Source organism: Crinia signifera, chromosome 9 (genome assembly GCF_055691185.1).
Source record: "Crinia signifera chromosome 9, ASM5569118v1, whole genome shotgun sequence".
NCBI classification, from domain to species: Eukaryota; Metazoa; Chordata; class Amphibia; order Anura; family Myobatrachidae; genus Crinia; species Crinia signifera.
The window spans coordinates 136,520,449-136,541,163 of NC_139225.1; the positions used below are offsets into that span (position 1 = coordinate 136,520,449).

General features: G+C 46.9%; 1 long non-coding RNA gene across 1 annotated transcript; it reads right to left on the reverse strand.

Annotated features, from left to right (window-relative positions):
- Positions 1-1,917: 1,917 nt before the first annotated feature.
- Positions 1,918-18,361, reverse strand: LOC146036718 (uncharacterized). The gene is made up of 3 exons (XR_014460942.1): positions 18,194-18,361; positions 7,824-8,163; positions 1,918-4,585 (listed from the first exon to the last, which is right to left on the reverse strand). It is a non-coding gene; the product is annotated as an uncharacterized LOC146036718 (long non-coding RNA).
- Between the last annotated feature and the right edge of the window lie 2,354 nt (positions 18,362-20,715).

Sequence of the window (20,715 nt, forward strand, 5' to 3'; positions counted from 1 at the left end):
TGTCTGTCACTGCCGGGCATCAGAGGGAACAGGCGGCCGGGCCCTCCTCCACGTAGCCGTGGAGGCCGGCGGCCATGTTTCTGTAGCCGCATACATATGTGCCTACAGGAACATGGCCGCCGACAGTGGAGGAACAGGTAAGGCGGCCGCGGACGTTGACGCGGCTCGCAGCACTCCTGTTTTAGACACACTGCCCCTGCATGCTATCTCCTCACGCGGGCCACATGACGAGGTATGGCGGGCCAGATTTGGCCCGTGGGCCTTGTGTTTGACACCCGTGCCCTAGTGGAATCCAGGCAACACAGTCGACACACAGGGAAGAGACGTCACCTACCATTGTAAATTAAGGGGATCCAAAGTGCTAAGGGACGCCGCATGAGCCCTAGTTTTTAACTTGCACTATTATCACTTGTCTTTGTATTCATGTTATGTGTAGTCTGTCATATTTTCACAGCTTTTTTATGTAATTAAATATTAAAAGTTATATTTTAAGTCGTTTATTCTTTTTGTGGTGCACCACCATCAAGACAAACCTGCTCTTTCCCTCCATTCTCTAAGGTCAGAGATCAGGCTGCGCAGGCCACAGAGCTGCACTGCCCGCTTTGTCCTGGGCGCACTGCCCTCCTGCCACGTCTTTTGTGTCCTGCCTGGCTCCAGGACAAGCAGCCCTCCCAAACGGCTTCTGGCAGCATTGTGGCTCCCATCTCAATCGCTAAAGACACTACACACTTTTTGAATTTACTCGAAAACATCAAATGGAAGGATTCATATTCCTTCCTCACATTGGATATGGAAAGTTTATATTTGAACATCCCTCATGAGTTGGGTATCCAGAGCATTCAAAAGAGACTCCTGATGGGGATCTCTCAGTGGAAATGTGTTCTTTTCTCACAAATTCTATCACATTTATTTCAAAACACAATTATTTTTTGTTTCTGGACACTTTTTACTTACAAGTTATGGGGACGGCCATGGGGACCAGGTCCGTGCCAAGTTATGCAAACCTATACATGGGAGAGATGGAGGACCAACTAATATGGGGTCCGACTTTGGCGAGAACTTGGTCCTCTATGTATGGTTTATTTTTTATTTGGGATGGGGACATTACTTCCATCAACTCTTTTGCTTCACACCTTAACTCCAATTTTTTAAATGTAACTTTCACTTCTAATCACCACCCCCGCACCATTAATTTTTTGGACATTATGGTGGAGGTTGTTGATGGCAAGATCCAGATGTCAAATTATCAGAAAGCAGTGTTTTTTTGAATAATTCGGATACGGGATGCCCAGATACGGAATACTCAACCTGTATTGTAATATCTTTATTCTTATTATTTTATTTTGTGTTATTATGTTATATTGTGTAATTTACTTACATAATAATGTAGATGTACGTATTTTTAATTTTAATTATATATGTTGATATTACATTCATTCTGAGGGCGGTATTCAATGTGCACCGTCACTGCTTCGCATGGCGATAATGAAATGTTATCGGTTGTTTCGCATTGCGTTAATGTATCGCTTAATACCTTTTTCCCACTATTCAAAATTTGTGTGACGCGTAACACGTAATTGCGATAAAACACCTATGAGGCGAACGGTGGGAGTTGCTATTTCGCTTTCCTGCCATCGATAAAAGGTATATATTGGCGAACGTGCGGATTTTAGTCATTGTGGACACGTGCGTCGTAGATGCAGTTAGCTCGCAGTCACCTGTTTCGTTTTTTTTACTGCGACATCATCAGGAATTTGGATTTAATATTAATGGTAATGGGTCATGCATCATGGGTAAAAGTTAATGTAGAAATATATTACCGAATAAATTAAATATATATTTATTTACAAGTGTTACAGCTTTAAAAATGATTTATATAACATTCGGAGAAAAAAAGCATTATTTCAGTTATGTTATTATTTATAAAATAGTTATTTTACTTTCATTGCGCATGTAAATAAAATCGATAAGAGGTGGCGATAATTACACTGTGAAATGTACAGAAGGCTGCATAAAGTAAACATCGAATAGGTGATAAATTAACGAGCTCTTTCTAAGGCGATAAATGAAAGATATCACTTGAACAATGCGAATTTATCACTGAAAACTAAGCGAAACAAACAAACATTAAAAAACTAGCGAAAACGTATCGACATTCCATAATTCCAACTTTGAATAGGTGAAAAGTATCGAACATAGAAAAAGAGCGAAAAAATAAGAAACTGCGGAAAAAAAAACAACTATCGGAGAACATTGAATACCGCCCTGAGTGTCTAATCCGGTCTGTAATCTCAATAATGTCCCATACATTACATTATACCTTGAGCGGAAGGTAGGGGCACTAGACCTCACTTTTCACTGTCTATTTATTCCATCTTTCCTTTATGGAAGAGATTTCCGGGCTTGACAGTTGGAATGCATATGCGTTCCACCTGACTCTTCTCCCGGGGATCTGATGCAAGATTTTGACTTTCTGCGGGCATATACCTCCGCAGCATCATTTCTGTCAGAAACTGAGAGCTGGCGGATGGAACGCAGGGGGGTAGTAATGAGAGAGAAGAGAGAGACGGTGCAGAGGGGAGAGAAAGAACAAAACAATGGCAGAGATAAGAGAGATGGGAGTGGGACATTGATAATTGTAAAAGGTGAGTGAGGAGAGGGATAGAGGAGAGACATACAGAATAGAAGGCAGAGATGAGAGTGACAGACAAGAGGGGGGACAGAGATGAGACAATAGCAATAAAACTTTACTAACTTTATCGCTAGAGATGGTGTTAGTGATCTTAGCGCTGTGCAGCTCCTCATTATAAAGTGCTCTTCACAAGATAGGATAGGACTAGACAGTGTACATTTTTTCTACTGAAATAAATAACATCATTAACTTTTCACAACATGTTTGTTAAATTATTTGTTGATATCATTTATTCACTCGCCATTTACTTTCATGTTTTATTACTGTCCTACACACTGCGACTCTCTCCGGCTATGCAAGTCAGCAGCGGTAATTTCCCGAGCCTCTAATCTCATATCCATTAATTTGCTTTTTCAAAACTCTTGCGCCAAACCTATAATGCCCCTAAATGAAACGCTTAATTTGACACTAATTGTTAAATTCTGTCATTCATTGCGATAAAGTGGACAGTTACAGTAGAGCAAAGTTATTTCAGTAAGTCAATTCCTATGATTTGAAACGTTACCACTGTGATGTTATAAAGAGCCTGTCATTACAATTTAATTTCTGGGAGAAAACATTCAGTGATTAAGTGCACTGATGATAACAGAGGCAAAATGAGAATGCTAGAGGTCCCGGTTAGAATCAGGGGGAGGAAGGGGGATCAACATGGGGGCAGGAATAATTCTCCTGTGTCTACAAATAAGATATAAGCTGGCCATACCTCAGAAAGACTTGCCCACAATCATGATTGTGTCCAGATTTAAATTTTTCAATTCAACTCCCCGGCAGAATTGGTGATTTTTGGACACACAATGTACTCACAATGTGCACACAATATGTTGTACAATCCAGCTATTGCATACCACCAATGGGTCAGTGCTCATTGCCAGGGGTGAATGCTTATTGTCAAAGGTGAATGCTCATTGCCAGGGTTTAATGCTTTTTGATAGGGGTTAATGTTCCTTGCCATGTGGTAATGGTCGTTGCCAAGGGTTAAAGCTCATTGCCAGGGGTTAAAGGCCATTAACAAGAGTTAATGTTTGTTGCCAGGGGTTAATGCTCAGTGCCAGGGGTTGCTGGTCATTGCCAAGGTTTAATGTTCATTGCCATGGGTTAATGCTCATTGCCAGGGGTTACTGCTCATTGCCAAGGGTAAATGGTAATTTTCAGTGGTTAATGCTCATTGCCAAGGGGTCTCAGAGCCTCGGAGGAGACGTCTGATCAGATAATCAACCATTCAACCCATAAAACGCTGATCATTTCCCTGATGCCGCCCTCTCCCTCCCCTACCCGTGTAAATGACTCGGCAGGTGTGATACTGGCAGAAGGAGTTTGCACAGGGGGTCTGCACATGCGCAAATATGTGCATGTGCAGAACCGACACCATCAGAATGGGGCTGAATTTGGCCCTGTCAAAAACAAACTTGAATTAAACCCTTTGTGTTGCATTCTACTATAATCTCTTTTTTTCTAGTTTTCAATAGTAGGTAAGTATGCCACTTCCCCAGCCAGTCCTGGAAGCCTTGGTGCATGAGTCATCTGGCCAGTCCTGGTGCATGTGTCATCTGACCAGTCCTGAAAGCCTTGGTGCATGAGTCGTCTGGCCAGTCCTGGTGCATGTGTCATCTGGCCAGTCCTGGAAGCCTTGGTGCATGAGTCGTCTGGCCAGTCCTGGAAGCCTTGGTGCATGAGTCGTCTGGCCAGTCCTGGAAGCCTTGGAGCATGTGTCGTCTGGCCAGTCCTGGTGCATGAGTGGTCTGGCCAGTCCTGGAAGCCTTGGTGCATGAGTCGCCTGGCCAGTCCTGGAAGCCTTGGTGCATGAGTCATCTGGCCAGTCCTGGAAGCCTTGGAGCATGTGTCTTCTGGCCACTTCACACATACTTGAAGGACTTGGGATACGAATATCACTTCCTGCAAAACATAAAAAAGACAAAAAATATAAATATCATACCAAAAAAATACGGTACTTGTTTAGTTTCACGGCGGCAGCGTCTCAGTCGCAGAAGCATATGTGTCCGCTTGCGGGGCTCGCTTCGCTCGCCCACGCTACGGGCTCGGTGGCTCGCTACGTTTGCCACGCTATCTAAAATCAACTCCATGCCAACGTGGATAGTGGGGGTATGAACCAATTCACGTTGGCATGGACTTTATTTTAGATAGTTTTCCGAGCACCGAACCTGGAAGTAGCAGGCGGCCATACTGCCGCCGTGAAACTAAACTAGTACCAAAAATACTTTATATAGTTATCTTATGGAAAACAAATAGGATAACATTTAATGGGATGCAATTTTTATTAAGGTTCCAAAACTGCACCTTATCACATTTTTCAAAATCAAGTTTTTTTGGAAGAATTTGACTATTTAATGAGATTCGAATTCACGGCAAAAAAAATGTCATACGGTGCGATTTTACGTCATGAAAATGTACAAATTTTAGTCATGAGAATATGTGATTTGGGAGACATGGTAATGTGAATTTTTGTGTAAAAAAAAAAAAAGGTGTGGGGTCATCCATCCTGAGAATAACCAGCCCCGGGCTCGTTGAGCCGGACCGGGTTCCAAAAATACGGGGGACAAAAAGCGTATGGGTCCCCCATATTTCTGAAACCAGCACAGGACTGTTGGACAGGTCCTGGTTCCAAAAATACAGGGGGTCCCCCGTATTTTGGAACCAGCACCGGCCTCCAACAGCCCGCAGTGTCATACCACAGCCGGGGGACACTTTTTACGTAAGCTCACCCGGCCGTATCATGTGCATCATGGCTGGTACCTGGGCAGTGGGGACCCGCCAATAAAGAGGTCCCCTCCAAGCTTTACCTATCCAGAGCTAAAGCCGGCAAAATTTTGTCACTGTTGCACCAAGGATTCATCGTATCCCAGATGCATTGAAAGAGATCACATGCGATACATGTATTGTATCTGAACTAGACACCGGGGAGATTGGTGGCTTCTCGACGGGGAGTTGCCAAGGTATTGCATGCAGGTCAGGCAACAGGGGGGGGGGTCAAAGAGGTTACACTGCAGGTGGGAAGTGTGCATAGAGAACTATATTTGTGAATGTCGTGTCTTGCTGTAGCTTATTTCTAACTTTTAGCTGCCCAGCATGTGTGGGCTGTACACAAAAGCAGCCAGTATTTAACCTGCATGCAAAAAAAAATTGCTTTCACCCCTTGTATTACAGTATAGTTTAATCCAGGATCAAATTACTCTTCAAATGACTCTTTTATTTTCTCTTACTCCTACAGTAACTTGACATTCAGAATGTCATCATAGATGGGCCAAGTGGTTCTTATCAGCCATCACATTCTATGTTTCTATGATTAACCATAGCTGGTCTAACCCTAATCATAGCAAAAGCATTACCTGTCAATCAGGGCTTGTTTGTCAGTGGCCAGAAGCTTCTTGATTCTAGGGGCCAGAGGCTCCTCAGCAGGGCAGTAGAGAGCCTGGCCAGTTCCTTGCTGCAAGGGTGTAACTACCATAGGTGCAAGGGGTGCAGCTGCTATGGGGCCCAGAGGTGAAGGGGGCCCATCTTTGCTGTCTAAGTAATATATTTTACATACATTTACTACCATCAGTTTTCTAAACAGGGGGCCCTTACAAACTTTTGCTATGGGTCTACGAATATCTAGGTACGCCACTGCCTCGCTGCCTGTTGCCACCCCACATTGCGCCATTGCTTCACCCCATTGCTTCTTAAACAGGTATGCCCGTTTTCCCAAACTAGCCCCATGTACAGTAAAATATTTAGGGGGAGATTCTCTAAAAGTCGCCGCCCAGCTCCGCCCCCCTTCGCAATCATAATTATCGCATATGTTCTAACATATGCGATAATTATGGCAAAGGACGTTGCGTTAAGAGCTGTCCTTTGCGGTGAGAGTCGCCCGGTCCCAGCAGGTCCCGGCGGCTCCCCCCTCCCTCCCACACCCGGCGCTGCTGCTGCACCGGGCTCTCCTCCTCCCTGCACCCAGAAGAGGATCAGTGCAGGGAGGAGGTCACAGGTCCGGGCAGCACAGCTGTGCTGCCCAGACACAGGTGAGGGGAGAGGGGGCGATGAGGGGCGGCGGGGGTCCGTGCGGGGCGGCGGTGGGTTCGCGTTAGAAGCCCATTGGCTTTTATGGGGCATCGTCAGATTTTCTGGCGATGCCCCCCTCCGCAGTAACCCAGCGGGGGATGCTTAGAGCATCCCGAAATGCGGTAAAAACCCAGATAACAGGGTTTTTACAGCATTTCTACTTTAGAGAATATCCCCCGTACAATGTAAAATTTATCTGCATAGTGGTAGATCTTGGACAGTGGGATCCACTGAGTTTTTCACCTAAGGGGTGCCGACAGCGCCACCGGGGCCCGGTGAAAATGGGCCAACTGGAGGGTGTGTGGTCATTCCCGTTTTTTTTACTAAAAAGGGAAAAAACTTAGCAATGGGTGCGGGCAGGCATCGGCTGCAGCTGCCTCTCTCCCCCGCTCAGCACACAGCAATCTCTACTCCCACTGCCTGGCTCCCTGCAACGGGCAAAAAGCACCCCCTCCCGGCGCCACTGTTTCCCCTGCACTGCACCCCCGTGGGACAATCCAACTCTGGACATAAGTCACAAAATAAGAAAAAGCCAAATCTCATAACAGTCATTGATTGTTTTGTCTGCAGCGGTTCCCAGTGCTGTGTGCAATAGTCCCTCACAGCTAACATATACACAGAGGGCACCATTTATCAGTACATTCTGAGCCTCATTTACAGCATCATGCTATTTATGAAAGGGTTAAAGCATAGATTTCTCTGAGTGTAACCCGGTTCTCTTCATTAGTGTTGTCCACTGGTGACACTGGGGATGTCCACAGCTTGCTATACATCAAACGGTGAAATGCGGAAGTCAATTGTGCTTGGAATAAAATGACAATGTAAGTTCAGGCTGCGGTTGCCTGCTGAAAAACCATTTCCATACTGGGCCTGAGAGAAGACTTATATCTCCTGTATCTAGCCCACTGTTATGTAAATGATTTGTCCTGCAAAAGGGGACGTGTTTGAGAAATGTTCCAAATTAATTTTTATGTTTAAAAAAAAAATTTTTTAAACCTTTCAAATTTTATAGAAAGACATTTATCATCCCAGCGCTGGTTAATTCATGTTGTAAGCCTGCAACATTTGCGCCCACCCTGCCATGCAGACAGTGAAGATGGTGTATGAAGATGGCCTCCCCATCGACAGGGCTCCCTGATTCTGTAAATGGCCTCAGAATTTCCATCAGGCTTGTTCAGCTGGACCGTGGCTGTAATTGCTGCCAGGATGAGATACTCAACATGTTGGCATTGGTAGGCTTGGGTATGTATTATCAGGCAGGGGACGCCCAGACGTTTGATGGGCTCATGTTGTGCGTCTATTTCCTGACTCGCTGCTGGCTTGTCAGCGGGCACTGTAGATAGAGGTGTTGAGAATGTAAATGCAGAAAAATTCTGTATCTTTCAGATGTCTTGGCTGAGTAACAGGCTGAGATTCTAAAAAGCAAAAAAAAAATCACTCGTTAAGTTCACAAGATCGGTTTATTAACTTTTTTACTAAAATAATATGAAATTTCACAACCTTTGTGCATTATTTATTATCACCTAGATGCATTAAAGGGCTTTTTGGAGCGTTTTTTGTGCAAATCTGATCCAACCCCTTTAATGTGCTAATTTTTTGGAACCAGATTGTATTTTCTTTTGTAAATATGACCGATTTTACAATAACAATAATATTAATAATAATAATAATTCAGTGAGCCCTGTGATAATAATGTAAACTTTAGCTGAATGGGGTGGGGCCTGTTCTATGTAAGGGTGGGATGTAAAGAGGGGGTGTGGTCTGTATCATGTATTTAATAGCAGTAAGCTGTTTTTAACTGTCCTGCTCTTTTTAACTGTGCTTCCACGCCCCCTTCACTGTTTCACAGTACCCTTTCACTGCATGACTCCGCCCCCTTTTTGAACGCATACCATTACATGGTCCTGATTTCACTGACACCAATGTTTAGAGGCTTGGTTTGTGGGAATGTATTGAATTACTTGCTGCCAGAGTCATCTTAAAATGTGCACAACCTGTATTACAGCATCTAAAGGCACTCACAGTGGACTTTTCGGTCCTCAAACATTCAGATGCACAGCTGAACCCCAGGGTAAGCGCAGGGCCTTCGCCACCACTAGGCAGCCTTAGGCATTTGCCTAGGGCGCCGGCCACTGGAGGGCGATAGTGAGCAGCGGCAAAGCTCCGGCTGAGAAGACGAGCAGCAGGAAGGAGCTGGGAGCAGGTAAGTGAGCCGCCCCCTCGCCCCCCATGGAGCATCCCCCCGTGCTTGTCATTGTCTGCATCCCTCTGCGGCGGGGGTAGCGCCCGCACAGACCCTCCTGGAGCCTACCCAGTGCTGCGGCCTTTGCCGCATCTCAAACACCCACCCTCCCGTGACGCGTCCCCCCTCCCGTGCGAAGCGGCGGCCGCATCCCCCCTCCCGTGCGAAGCGGCCCACCGGCACTGGGTAAGGGCTAATACTTGCATTAGCATAAAGTCACAAAATACATTAAGTATTAGCAGCAGCACGAGATTAAGGGGGGAATTTACTAAAGGAAATTTGTAAAAAATAGGTGTATTTGTATCCAGTAATACACTTATTTTTGACATTTACAATCCCGAAAATACGGCAATTCTTATTTGTATTGATAGCACATCAATACGAATACAAATTGCCATATTTTCGAGATAGTAAATGTCAAAAATAAGTGTATTTCTGGATACAAATACACCTATTTTTTACAAATTGCCTTTAGTAAATTTCCCCCTAAGAGTCAGGCCCAATAACTAATTAATTGTGCAGTAATCTATGTGATCTGCTAGGCAATCTTTCATACCTCTCGTTGGACACTGTCACACTGTTCCACCAACAGGCTATGTGCCCAGAGGGCAGGTGGGCGGATGATTGATGGACCTGGTGATCAGCGCATATCTGCCGAACAGCCGCTGATCACTGATTAATAGTGCACAGCATATATCAGTGCAGGGAGGGGAGCTTGGGGCAGCTGAGCTGCTGGAAGAGCGCTTGGCATGCCCTCAAAGAAATTAAAATAAGGGTCATTGCGCTCGGCCATGCCCCTCTGTATGAGGCTCCACCCCTTTTTTTGGACTGGATGCACCTCCTGCTCGGTAGGTCCCGCTTGCTGTGAAGAGAAAGTTAGGAGGTATGCTCTTCCTTTTTAAATGAACAGATTTATCATCAGGAATGTCCTTATTGGATAGTGTGTACGTTTCTGTAAGTCCAGGGGGGAGATGTACTAAGTGATAAAATGGATAGTGATAAACCACCAACCAAGGCCAATATTCATGTGATACCCAGTGGTGGATTTCAGTGTCAGTCCGGCCCTAGGCGCTACATTTTTTTTTTAGACATTGAGCTGAAAAACAGGTTGCTCAATGCATGGAGTCTGCTACCACTTCCTGGACCATCGTGCCTACTCTCATCCCTGGAAAAAGTTTCAGTTAATCAGTTTGTCTCCCCCATCCCTGGTACCTGCCCATTGTAGGGACTCCCCTTCTGCCACTGGTTGCCGGGGTCTGTCACATCTGCCCTGTTAAAAATGTCACTCCGAAAATGGCCACCACCTCCTCTAGCATCCATAATAACTGTCTCCTTTGAGGCGGTGGCCATTTTGGGAGTAATATTGTTAACTAATGGAGCAGGGCAGATGAGGTATCTGGCTAAAATGTTTTCTGGTGCTAGGACAGCAATTTTAGGTACGTTTCAGAGAAGCTTTATAACTAATATAGAACACAGTATTCCATGAGGTGTAGAAGTGCTACCACAATGCTTTTCATTATATTTAATTATGTTGCGTATACAAATCAAATAGGGCAGCTAACAAAGGTTTCCTGCCTGCTTTCAGTACTGCAGATTTTTCTTTAAGGTCCTCATAATCATACTGGCTTATTGTTTCAGCTTCGATATTAAACTATAATGAAAGATATAGACGTTTCTCTCCCATCATCGCTCGAATGCAAGCCTAACTCCTCTACAAGGCTGAAAATGAGTGTTCAGCAGAACCATTTGGCACAATAAAAAAGGGCAATATTCAAAATGGGGAAGAGTGACAGGTGTGTTTAACCTTGTGATTTTTCCAAAGCATTCTCAAGAAGGAGCTCTTTTGAATGTAAGGGGCAAATGCAGGATTTTTCTGAGGGGGGGGGGGGGGTAGTACCCCCCAAGCCCCCTGATATTAGTAAGCCCTGCCCTCTCACAGCAAAAGGATGGGGCAGTGCTAAAATTTCATGATTTTAATTGAAACATATCAGGTTTTCATCGCTGTCCAGCATCGTGCACAGTGGCGTAACCGCTGTAAGGCAGACCCCGCTGCCGCTTGGGTGAGCAAGTGGCAGAAGGATCTGTGTGGGTCTCGGGCACTGGCACCCGCTGGGTACACTAACATGCTGCTGCTGCCCTCTGACTAAGCACTGGAGGACGAGTCAGTCACGGTGCGAGCACGGCCGTGATGCAGACAGTCAAAAATCCCCACTGATTCAATTGAACTGTACACAGAGCCGGCTATTGGCTAATGTGTACAGGATGGGAGAGCGGGTGGGCGGAGGCGGCCTGGTACGCATCAGAGGGGAAGCAGCTGGGCTCTCTCTTTGCCTCTCTTCTGCTTCTCCGTTATGCATGTGACGTCATCACGCTAGGGGAAACACACTGGGTAGGAGCCGGGAAGCCAGCAGAGAGAGAGCAGACAGACAGTCTCACCCGGTCCAGTCCTCACACAATTGTTATAATAGAGGTGTGTTTTTTCACCAATATTACCTAAATTCCATGGGGGGGCACAAACTTTTTGGCAGCGGGGAGCAAAATTTATAGTTACGCCACCGATCGCGCACACGCATTGCCACCCATACACATGCACAGTGTATTGATAATTGGCTGATGTGCGAATTTGCGGCTGTGTGATTGGGTCTGAATCAGGCCTTCTGTACATTGGGTAAATTGTTGGACTTGTTTTCCATCTTTCTCTATTAATTCACTCGGTTAATTTTTTAGACTTTTGAGAATTAGTTTTCATTTTTTTCTTCTGCAACTCAATCTTTGCCGCCTCGTTATATTTTCCCATTAGCGACTCATCAGTAAGTAAATGAGTCATCTAGATAATTTTGCCTCTGAATGAAGTTACGTTGGTCCCTTCGGTCCAAGTCCAACGTGCTGGAAAAGTATATTTTTGTTAGTAGTTCTGTCCCAATCTGCTTCCATTCTACTAACTTCTGTTATTCTTAGAGGAGTCTGGCTGGCTTTAGATAGAGAATGCTGAGGGAACTCTCTGCTTCCCTGTCAGATAGTTATTAACTGATGGTATAAATCAGAGATATTCTCCTCCTACTGACTCTATGGAATTATTTTCAATTGCAATACAGTCAGCTAACCTTTCATTTCCAGCCCAGCTCATACCTCCAGCTTCCAATAACTGTTATTCACAATAACCTCTGTGTAGCGGATCATCCCGGTGCATAAGGTTAATAAAGGACAATTTGGTCTTTCTGTCTTCTTTAGCTTATACAGACAGAAATGCTAAATTCTTTTCTGCAAGCGACTTCAGGTAGATTATTATATCGGCGCCTTATGAAACTCTCTCTTTTCCTTTCCAGCGCTTGATGCTATAATGCCCTCCGCTATCAACTGTGGTATTACCATTATAATCAGTGACGGCTGCAGCAGTGACTATCTAGTGCAGCAGGGAGCCGTAACGCAAATACATATACATGTGAAGATGTATATAGTATACTGTATGTGCTGGCAGTGTATCTAGGATCTACAGTGGTGCTGTATATTGCTGTGTCGCATGACACTGATGAGGGGACTACTGGGCTTCTCTGCACTGAGTGGGTGATTCTGAATAATTCAGACTGGGACGAATTTGGGCACATTCCGATGTTTGGGGCTCTGTGCATGCACAGGTCTATCATGCGCATGTGCAGGTCCCCTTTACGGACGGCTTTGGGGTCTTGCATAGTCACCAAGCCTTTCGCAAGGATCAGGGGACGGAAGGCAGTGGGGGGCTGGGGACACCTGCGGGAACTTCCAATGTCAGGTCTTCGTACCGGCAGCCACAATTAAATGTCCGGTTCCACCTTTTTGGAAAGTAACATCACACTTTCCTCTGCAGTTAATCAATGAGTCTCATCTCCAGTCCCCAAGTACCCCTAACTGCCATGTATTGTTGAAGTTTTTAAACATGCACTGCTGAGCTCATGTATTATGCTGGATCAATATTTATATCAGACCGAAATCCTGCAAATGGGTGTGGTATGCCATTCCGACAATCCGGATCCTGACTGGCCAGCGCAACAAAGCCCCTTGCGGGCACGGTGGCTTGCTACGCCCGCCACCTATTCTATTCTCCCTCTATGGGGATCGTGAACCGCCAAGATGGAGATTATCCGGTGGCCGTCGGGACCCCGAGTGTCAGGGTTTTGACTTTCGGGATCCCGACTGTCTGGACACTGTCCGGCACCCCCTGAAAACATGACCTGTCGGGTGTAAGGTTAAAGTGAGAACCACTGCAGTAGACCATGAGTTGTCCTCAGAGGGAAGCTGGCTTTCCCCTTTCTCTCGCTTTAATCCTGCCATCTTTTAGGATACGAGTTAGGCATCATCCCGCTTTCCACATCCATGGTGAAACGTGTAGATTGCAGGTCAATAATTCTACAGCGATACATCTTCTCTCCAGTGCGGTCTGTGTATCTATAACTTCATGTGTTCTGTTCCCCTTAGCATGCATGCACTCTCTTATCCGCCTGCACACGTCTTATTATCCACCCGCTCACAGACTATGGAATCTTATTTCAGGCCAATGGGAATTTCTTTCATCGCAACCCCGGCCCAAAGTTGAACATCAATTTGGTTGCACACATGAAGAATAAATTCAGCCTGTGAAGGTGGGTTCTAGTATATACATTCTTTTTACTGCAGAGGCCTGAAGCAATTGAAGTACAAACTATGAAACATTGCTGTAACTAAGGGGCTAAATCTAACCAACAACAAAGTGACATTTTTAATATCATTCTATCACACTGTAATATCAGGCTAGTTTAGTAATAAAGCAACCCATTATCATTCTGCAAATTATATTCACCTAGCTTCTGATATAGACCTATTCGCTAAGCTGCGTATGTTTGCAGCCTAGCGACCATGGGAATTCTGGCCACCACCTGGTGGAACGCCTGCTCCCCGTGGCGCAAATCCCCTTACATGCGGCTGAACGGGAGAGAAATCATTCAATGGTCGCACAAATGACTTTTCTCCCCTTCAGTATTATACAGATGGAACCGCTTTCTTTAGAGCGGCTTCTGGTGAAGCAATCGCCATCACCGTACATCACCTTGCGCCAGGAAGGGGGAGCTCGCAAAGGGGCGCACGCACATCCTATTCTCAGTTGCCCTGTGCAGCCCTGTCTCCGTCTCCCTGCTCACTACCCACTGCTGCCCGCTGATTTCCCGCTACCTACTCGTCTTCCTGAAGTGGAGACGGGCAGGGAAGCACCGTGTCCCCACTTTCTACCTCCCAGCTAGTGGGACGCGCGAGTACGACGCTCTCGCGTCCCTGCCATCTCCATTCGCTGACCCTAAGCTCCACCAAAAGCATTGCCATGGCGAGCTGGTGGGATGGCTGACAGGCGCTCCATCTGTAAGTGGGTCTAGACTGAATTTAAGGCGGGCGTTGATGTCATGTGATGTCAGCCACCTGCGCTAAACAGGCATCACCATGCCTGTGTTCTCAGGGGAATGCCCAGCTTTTTTATGCGGCCACCCTCTGCCTGCCCCCTGCCCCCTGCCCTCCCTTCCTGGAGCAAACAACATGGTGAGGGTGAAACTCGCTGAAGCCATTCACTCCTGGGGGTTTGCCTATGGGCAAAATCGGCCCCATATCTGCATGAATCCTATTTAATTCCCAAATTGGAGATATACTACAGATAGCATATGGTTGAACCCTTATTTCTTTGCCCCTGATGAAGTCATGTTAATGACGAAACATGTTGGGCCGTCTGCGTGCGTGTCGTCAAATTGCTCAAAAGGACGGTACACTGATACATTAAGAAGATGTTTATGTGATTCCTGTATACTTCTGGTTTACCCTAATGGCGATTTTTATGTGATTTTATATCAGTTTTATTTATTAAATATTTGTCTTGACTGTATTGACTTGTTTCTTAGCGCCTCCTGAAACTTTCTTTTCTTCTCATATCTATATGCTGGATTTTATCTGACAGAGGATCCTTCAGAGGTACTGCTCACGCTGGTTTGAGCGCGGATTGGGGATCTCTCTCTCTCTCTCTCTTTCTCTCTCTCTCTCTCTCTCTCTCTCTCTCTCTCTCTCTCTCTCTCTCTCTCTCTCTCTCTCTCTCTATATATATATATATATATATATATATACTGTATATTAGAGATGAGCGGGTCCAGATCTCCGGGATCCGACAGATCCGAATATCGCGATCCGAGTCTGGATCCGAGCTGGCTCGGGAGTTCCCGCCTAAATTCCGGACCGAAAATGAGGCAAAGCGTCATCATCGCGCTGTCGGATTCTCGCGGGATCTGGATTCTATATAAGACGCACGCACGCCCCGCCATCTTTACTCCAGCATAGGAGAGGGACGAGGGTGGTTGTGCTCTGTGCTGTGTGCTGTGCTATAATAATAATATATTATTTTGCTGCTGCTCACTCGATTAGGGTCTGCAGGGGCTGCTGTACACAAGTCCAGTGTACAGGGGCTGCAGTGGCCAGTGTACAAGGGGCTGTACAGGGGCTGAGTTCAGTGTGACAGGGCTTGTGTCCAGTGTGACAGGGCCTGTGTACAGTGTGACAGGGTCTGTGTCCAGTGTACAGGGTTTGTGTCCAGTGTACAGGGGCTGTGTCCAGTGTACAGGGGCTGTGTCCAGTGTACAGGGGCTGTGTACAGGGCCCAGGGCTGTGTCCAGTGTACAGGGGCTGTGTCCAGTGTACAGGGGTGTGTCCAGTGTACAGGGGCTGTGTACAGGCATACCTCCCAACTGTCACGATTTTGGAGGGACAGTCCCGATTTTCGGGTCCTGTCCCGCTGTCCCACCCGCGGCAGGCATTGTCCCGCTGCGGGGGGTGACAGTTGGGAGACCCCCAATCTAGTAGAATAGACGCTGTGCGCATGCGCACAGCGTCTATTCTCGTATGAAAATGAGGTCGCGGCTAATTAGCATAAGCCGCGCCCTCATTTGCATACGCCCGCCCCCTTTTCGGGCGCCGCGCGAGTGTCCCTATTTCATACAGCCAGAAGTTGGGAGGTATGTACAGGGGCTGTGTCCAGTGTACAGGGGTTGTGTCCAGTGTACAGGAGCTGTGTACAGGAGCTGTGTCCAGTGTCCAGGGGCTGTGTCCAGGGGCAGTGTCCAGTGTACAGGAGCTGTGTACAGGGGTTGTGTCCAGTGTGACAGGGCCTGTGTCCAGTGTGACAGGGGCTGTGTCCAGTGTACAGGGGCTGTGTACAGGGGTTGTGTACAGGGGCTGTATCCAGTGTACAGGGGTGTGTCCAGTGTAAAGGGGCTGTGTACAGGGGCTGTGTCCAGTGTACAGGGGTTGTGTCCAGTGTACAGGAGCTGTGTACAGGAGCTGTGTCCAGTGTCCAGGGGCTGTGTCCAGGGGCAGTGTCCAGTGTACAGGAGCTGTGTACAGGGGTTGTGTCCAGTGTGACAGGGCCTGTGTCCAGTGTGACAGGGGCTGTGTCCAGTGTACAGGGGCTGTGTCCAGTGTACAGGGGCTGTGTACAGGGGTTGTGTCTAGTGTACAGGGGCTGTGTACAGGGGTTGTGTCCAGTGTACAGGGGCTGTGTCCAGTGTACAGGGGCTGTGTACAGGGGTTGTGTCCAGTGTACAGGGGTTGTGTCCAGTGTATAGGAGCTGTGTCCAGTGTCCAGGGGCAGTGTCCAGTGTGACGGCTGTGTCCAGTGTACAGGAGCTGTGTCTCGGGGCGGTGTCCAGAGGCTGTGTCCATTGTCCAGGAGCTGTGTCCAGGGGCTGTGTCCAGGGTAACGGGTTGTGTCCATTGTCCAGGGGCTGTCTCCAGGATGACGGGCTGTGTCCAGTGTCCAGGGGCAGTGTCCAGGGGCAGTGTCCAGTGTGAAGGCTGTGTCCAGTGTACAGGAGCTGTGTCCAGGGGCGGTGCCCAGAGGCTGTGTCCAGTGTGACGGCTGTGTCCAGTGTACAGGAGCTGTGCCCAGAGGCTGTGTCCATTGTCCAGGGGCTGTGTCCAGTGTGACGACTGTGTTCAGTGTACAGGAGCTGTGTCCAGAGGCTGTGTCCATTGTCTAGGGGCTGTGTCCAGGGTGACAGGCTGTGTACAGTGTCCAGGGGCAGTGTCCAGGGGCAGTGTCCAGTGTCCTAGGGGCTGTGTCCAGTGTGACAGGCTGTGTCCAGTGTAAAGTAAGAAAAATAAATAAAAGTAATAAATAAAATAAAAATACATTTTTGGAGGATGATGAATAGTGGGAGATCAGCAACCTGATAGAAGTGCTGAAGCTGCTACCACCAGTCATGACAAGGCCGATACCTCTTTGTATTTTTTGCTCTTTGGAGCATTTCTCTTTTTTTGGGATAGTTTATTAAACTGCCACCCTGTCTGCCCCTGCAGTGCCACTCTGTTTCCAAGATGTGCCAGGTTGGAAGTGTAAGGACCACATGTATGTGATGCCCACTGCTGTTGCTTAGCTCAGTCATCCAGTTACCTCGGTATAACCTTTTGGCCCAACTACAGTAAATGAAAACAATTTTGTAAGCTGTGAAGTGATCAAAATAAGTGGAAACTAATGTTATTGGGGTTAATATACTTTAGGGGCAAAAACAGGCCCAAATTCTGTTATTTTAGCCATTTGTAGCATTTTTTCATAAAAATCCAGATCCAAAACCAAAACCAAAACCCACAAAGGTGGTTTTGCCAAAACCAATCCAGATCCAAAACACGAAGGGAGATCCAGATCCAAAACCAAAACCCGAAAAAGTGGGCGCCGCACATCTCTAATATATATAAGGATATCTGGAAGCAGTATACATCCCGCAGCTATGTATATATCATTCAGCTATTTTGGTTACATTAGTTATACTTATTTTAATTGCTTCCAGTTATCCACACAAACAATAATTCCCATTTTGCATTATGCCACACAAACACATATATAGCACATTACACATTATGCCACACACGGTATTTCCTATTCCATATTATGCCACACACAGTTATGCCACTGACACCATTTTATGTCCCACACACAAAAAATGTCCCTTACAAATGATGGTTAAAACCTCGTTGCCAGGGGGAAGTTATATACTCAATGCCAATGGGACTTACATGCCCATTGTCCAGGGGGTTTAGCAGCACACATCTCTCCTGGATTACGCACTTTAGGATAGCACTGGGCACGCTGCACTCCACTGACAGACACCAGAGGTCCTATGGATGAATGGAATGTCTTCTAGTGGCACTTCTAATATGATAATACACACCTTCTTTGTAGAGGGCGATCCTCTTCTCAAATAATAGAGATATATAAATACCACACGCTCCTCTTCTCCGCCTTAGTATAAATCACAGGTCTACCCAAATGGATATCAGGTCATGCAGTCCAAAACAACACGCTGTATAAGATGGGCTCCGCAGATGTGTAAGGTCCCAAAAAAACAATGAGAGTGTAATATGGTGTAATACCATTTAATAAAATCACAATCAAAGCACAATAAACATTTTAAAAAAACAAATGGGTGGGACAAGGAGTAAAATGGCCCGTTACCATAGATGGTGGAGAACCAGAGTGAACTTAGTGACTGCACAAGTAACATCTACCCCGCCCGCAGGGCAAATGGTTTTGTCCATCTAAGAAGGAATTTGCCAGAAGGAGTGAACCAAAATAACCCCATAGTTTGTCTGCTTTAAATAGCTCTGTGTAACCTGACAAAGTGCGTCGGTAAGATTCAGGCTCGCCAAGATTTTTGTCAACACAGTATATTTTATTTTGACTGATAAAATGTCCTCATAATGAAATTAGGGAATACAGTAATATATTGTTGGCCATAACTAGAGTCCTACCCCAGTATATATATGCAGAGCCAGATTAAGGTCTAAATGGACCTGGAACTGAAAATTATCAAGGGCCTATTATGCGCAATAATATGGGTTGTGGCCAGCACCTAATAATGTGGGATAAGTGTTCTGGTTGGTGGTTTGCTATGCTAGGGGGCTGGCATAGGAAAAATGCAAAGGGTTTAGAATAGGGTGGAAAATGGCAAAGAGGTTGGCATATGCAAGGGTCTGGCACAGAAAAGAGGGAAAATAGAAGCTGCAGACATAGGCGAATCTAGGGGTGGTCCGGGGGTGCACAGGACCACCCATTAGCCTATTTTGTAGCTGAGGGCTGGGGCTTTCCAACGAGCCCAGCCCCGTGTCTCTAGCCCCCTGGGAACCTGAGATACTGCCAGGCAGAGCTGGAACGTTTTCCCTATAGGATAACATGGGACCCGCTAATTCCGACCTCCACCCTGTTCAACGGCTGCCAGTTCCCCCTTTGGCATCACTGAAGCTTGAGGTTGATCTCAGTCTAACCCAAATCGCTGGGCCTTCAATCTGATACCAGACTGGATTCATATGGGTTAATTGGTTCCAGGGATATTGAGGTTAAACCATTTTTTTTATTTCTTAAATGTAATTTCATGACTGTTTATGTTATTTGAGGGCAGATTTCTCTGGAACCAAACAGCCCAGTTTCACGGGACCATAATCATTCGAAGCCAACTCAAAAGTTCTTCAATATGATACTGGTCTCATGTAAATGGGTCAGTCGGTTCCGAAGATATAGCTGGTTGGTTAAAGGGGGTAGGGAGAGGGGAGTGGTTGTCTCTCCCCCTCACACCAGAAAATGCAGGGACTAGGCTGGTGTATAAGGGGTCAGCCTGGGAATGTCCCTGCATGATCCTGGGACCATATTCCCGGGTAAATCCCTGCATTTTCTGTTGTGAAAGGGGTATTATTTCAAACAGCCGTGACCTGCAGTGCTCTGAATACAGCCGGGCAGCCCCCTGCTCTCTGCCCAGCTGTCAATGACTGTCACCCCTGCAGCTTCCGCTCCAATTCTTCTCCCCGCTTTCACCTCAGCCCGCCCCCCCCCCCCCCTTAATCATGTGGTGCCAGCGCCCGGCGTGCTCCCCCGACGTCACACACAACAACAGCGCGCACAATATTTCAAATGCCCACTCGGCTAGAGGGGACACCAGGAGGGGGATGGGAGCATGCTCTGCGCTGCGCTCTGCTCCTCTCCACATAGAAGCAGCTGCACCGCTCTCCATCTCTCCCAGCAGCAGCAGCGAGGGCTCATATAAAAATTTACAGTAAGTGGCACTTTTGGGGGCATTGCTTAAGGTACGCTACAAGTGGCGGTATGTGGGGGCATTACGCATAATGTGTGGCCACACCCCCTTTTTTGCCGCGCAAAGGTTCCCCTAGCTGTTCTGTCTAGATCTGGGACCACCCATTACCATAATTCTAGATTCGCCTATGGCTGCAGATATACTTACCTTCCAGTGGCGGCTGCAGACTTTGGGCTGCAGTGCCGACCATGTATCGCCAGCACTGAGAGCATCGGTCGATCCAGCCAAAGAGTTCAATGGCATATAGAAAAGGTAGAGGTGCGGCACTCAGGCTAACAAAACAGGTCAGATAAAGGAGATGACTACTCTATCTGATGACATTTCAGTTTATTAACTGTTTTCAAGTCACTTATATACAGCATATACACACAGACATACACATATATACAGATGGAGCCCCTGTCATCTTTGCCCTGCGCCTGCCTGAATATCCCCTCTGGCGAGCGCCGGCAGACAGGGACTCCATTGAACTGGGACACGTGTGTGTCTCACTCGCACGCGCATCCCAGTCTCTCAGCCGCTGGGAAGCGGCACCTTGCCCGTCTCCACTTCAGGGAGACGGCCACGGTTAGGAAGGGGGGGTTGGGGCAGCGAGGGGGACTGGCAGC